Here is a 4,200-nt window from a genome sequence, read left to right on the forward strand (position 1 = left end):
TTTTTATTTGATTTGGGATTTGTTTTAAAATTTAAATTTAGTTTTGTTATTTAACATTTCAATTTCACAAAGAAAAATGCAAAATATGCATTTTGTCTGAGAAATAATAAAAGGACACCTTTCCATTTATAATTTGTCTTAAATCTCATTTTGTAAAAAAAAATATATATATATATAAATAAGAAATAAATAAAATACAAATAAATACAATAAAAAAATGGTATCGTGTTATCTGTATCGTGAATTTTATGCATCGTAAGTTTAGTGAATCGTTACATCCCTATATGCTACTAGTTTTTGCTGGCTGGTCACCTGTCTAATAAAACGCACAACATATTAAGGCATTTTTGGTGTTTCCATGTTTTCTACAAAACAAAACCGGAAATTGAGGGGTTATGACGTCATTGGCAGGCGACGCAATGACACTATGGACACGGTCCGTGTCACTAGTTAAAATTACTTATTTCTCTGGATTTAAACATTCTTCGAAACATTTGGGATAATGTAAGTACACAAGTCAGCAAAATATATAACACTGTTCTAGTGGTTTTTGGATATTTTAATGAAAAAATCTTACATATTGTGCCTTTAAATCTGTTTTAAATCTCATTTTGTTAAAAAAGAAATTTTGAGAAAATTGTATTGTGAAATCAGTATCGTGAATCATATCACATCATGAGTTGAGTGAATCGTTACATCCTTATATGCTACTAGCTTTTGCTGTGGTATCAAAGTAGTAAATTGTTCTTTAAATAATATTGCTCATCTGAAAAATGATCCGATCTGTGACTCAAAATGTGATATGATAATGTAATATAATCCGAACCGTGAGATTTGTCATCCGTTGCACCCCTACTCTCTCTCTCTCTTATTCGGGCTAGTTAAATTCATTTTTGGGCTAACAAAATCTGAAGAATGCCTGCCCAAAGGGCTACCAGGGATTTTGAAATTTTGCGAGCCCTGTGTTGCATGCTTTCACAGATGCTATTCCTCCTTTTCATCGACTTTGTCTGCCACCATTCCATCGACTGCCTAGTACCTACACATTGGCCTGGACAGGTGACAACCTCCTCCTTGCCAATCTCGACTTTGCCGATGATATTGTCATTTTTGACCTGGCCCAAACTGCCCTATGACATCTCACTATGGCCCTAGAAAATCAAGCGGCCAGGGCTGGACTCCGAATCAGTGGACAGAAGACCAAAGTCTCATTCATGCAAACTTAAGAGTCCCGATTACCATCGGTGGACAACAGGTGGAGAAAGTGACGAATTTCATTAATCTTGGCAGCGTTATCTCTTTGGATGGGGATGCAGAAACTCTTGTTTGGGCTTCTGGATGTGGAAGAAGAAATCTGCAAACTTTTCTGCATATTCTGCACTACTTTACTGTGAAAATCTGGCAAATTGTTTAAAAAGATTTGCATGTGATAAAATGGACATAAACAGATCTGAGAGTTTATACTCTTGTTAGTAGCTAGACACATTATACCAAAATATTTTTAAAAAGAAGATTTATTTTCCACATGGGATGCATAGAAACATGTGCATGATGGGCATTCCCATTTTGCGGAAATTTGAGAACTTCCTAAAGCCACAGATTCCGACAGCACATGCTCTATAGATGTAAACATGCCATTTCATTGTTTGCTTGAGCCCCATGACATTTAAACAGGATTACGTGAATTTTGCAACTCCTTATTATCCAGTACCTTTCACAAGGTCTTTTGTAGGAAGTTTAGGGCCGTGAAAGTGAACTGTACCAGTGGCATTTACTGGACCTGAAGAGGCGGTTTATTGGAATGTAAGAATTGCAGCACTGCAAACAAAGCACCCTCATATCTAATGATCCCCCCTCCCATGTACCATCTGCATCGCTCAGCGGACCATCTCCACCCCCATCTCACACACACACACACACACATGCATTCACACATGCGGGCATCATTCATCTTACCCACAAATCCCCAGCATGAATCGGGGCGTGCATTAAAACCAGCCTATAATGGCTGACGGCTTTCACAGTTAGTGTGAGAATGCTGATCGCTGACTGTTTCGCGCTGAGTGCTTCACCACCTTTTCCATAATTAGACTATTACTTTAACAGGTGTGCCACTTCCCCGCTTTCCTCCTTCCTTCTGAAAACATCTCTCCACACTCCACGTTTTATTTCATCAACTTCAGCCTGTCTGTGAAATCTAGCTGAGGTGTTAGAGGAAAGCTTGTAGTCTTTTTTTTCCACCTTGTCAGGAGAGTCAGGTGTGACATTGAGAAGTTCAGCTGACACTATAACACAGCAGGATGAAGGAGAACAGCTCGGGGAGTTAGTGGAGATGTTTGTACTGCAGAAAGTGCATGAGATATCGCTTGACAGCCTGTGTTAGCTGCTGTACAGTTACCAAAGAAATAGCTTTTACTATGTACAGTGCCATACTGTTTTGGGATGACTTGCATGCTTCTTTAGCATCTCAACGGGCTTGGAAATATTGACAAAGGCTCATTATATCACACTACGCATAGTGAAACTTAGCAGGTGGCACTGCTGCAGCGTGACCTGACGTGCCTCGGCGCTGTATACACGCTCTGACATGAAACACATGTAGTGCTCTCGCTATCTGCCACGCGCATTTCTCCAGCTTTTGGGCGGTTTGGTTGCGAGCCAAACTGACACAGCAAGTCTCAGTTGAGATGGCATCCATTAGTCTCTCATTGACATGTCTGTAGTGTACACTACCGGCAGGCGCCTGCTCTGGGCCACGGGCATTGATTCATTGTCAGTTTTCCATGAATGATGATGAGCTTAAGAGGTCTCATTACCTTATTATGTTCATTAAATCTTGTTTAGTTCCTGTGTGTTTGATCTTATTGTGCATTATTAGCTCCAGCAGAACACTGGGTTGATAACAGATGCTTTTTGCTGTTGTTTCTGTGTTCTTTCTCTTCTCTGAAACTTATTTCAAGGCAATGACAGAGTCAAATCCATCAGGATTATGCCATTGTGCGTCTGCCATTAGACGATGCAGACTGATGTATTCTTATGCCAAGCAATTGGCTGTGGCGTAATCTGTTCCACCTCGCTGTGCTTCACGAGGGTATATGAGCCTCCCTACTCATGTACACAGATTATTCATCTTCTACTATGCAAGGATTGTATTGTGGAATATTTATTTTCTGGAATTTCAATGTTTCTGGCCTAAATTTAATGAATGAAAACATAGAAAATAATTTGTATGTCTTAATGGAACAGTGTTTTCTGAGGAACAATGTTATTTTAATGATTAGTGTTTAAATATCTCTTTGTGTGTGTGTGTGTGTGTGTGTGTAGAGGCCATATTACATCATAATATATGAGAATGATGCTCCAAATCGTTGACAGAGCTATTAAATTGCCAGAAAACACATGTGAAGTATACTGGACATGGATAAGTATTCTATACTATACACATTTCATGTTCATAATTACAACAGGACTAAAAATAACAAGATGTAAACTGCTCAAGGAAAAAAAATTGATACTAAATGCATATTGTTTATTAGTGATAGGCCTACTCATGTATTGACAATGTCTAAAACTGTATTATTGTATTATTATTTTACCAATAGTATATCTGATAAACTTCATTCAACATTTTGCGTGCAAATAGGAAATGTGCTGTGCTTGATTTTAACTCGTAATACTGGGTAAAATAAACATGTTCACATCATATCAAAACAACATTAGATAGCGTTATAAATAGGCCTACTGGACAAATAATAATATGCAGCAATAGCCTACTTAGAATTATATATATATATATATTTTTTTTTTTTTTCACGTTTTCCGTCTCAGGACGGGGGCTATTTAAATGTAAAAGATCTGCATCTCCTATTAGGTAAGAAGTATACAACAGGTGTCACTCTTGATCCTTACCTCAACATTCCTAGTCAATAATTTGTCACATCGATAATACTTGCGGAAGTGAAAAGGACGGTGTAATATATATATATATATATTTTTTTTTTTTTTTCACGTTTTCCGTCTCAGGACGGGGGCTATATAAATGTAAAAGATCTGCATCTCCTATTAGGTAAGAAGTATACAACAGGTGTCACTCTTGATCCTTACCTCAACATTCCTAGTCAATAATTTGTCACATCGATAATACTTGCGGAAGTGAAAAGGACGGTGTAAGGTTGAGTATGTCATCATCGTAAGTAGTGA

Source organism: Sinocyclocheilus rhinocerous, unplaced genomic scaffold, assembly GCF_001515625.1.
Source record: "Sinocyclocheilus rhinocerous isolate Xijiao unplaced genomic scaffold, SAMN03320098_v1.1 scaffold2199, whole genome shotgun sequence".
NCBI lineage: Eukaryota > Metazoa > Chordata > Actinopteri > Cypriniformes > Cyprinidae > Sinocyclocheilus > Sinocyclocheilus rhinocerous.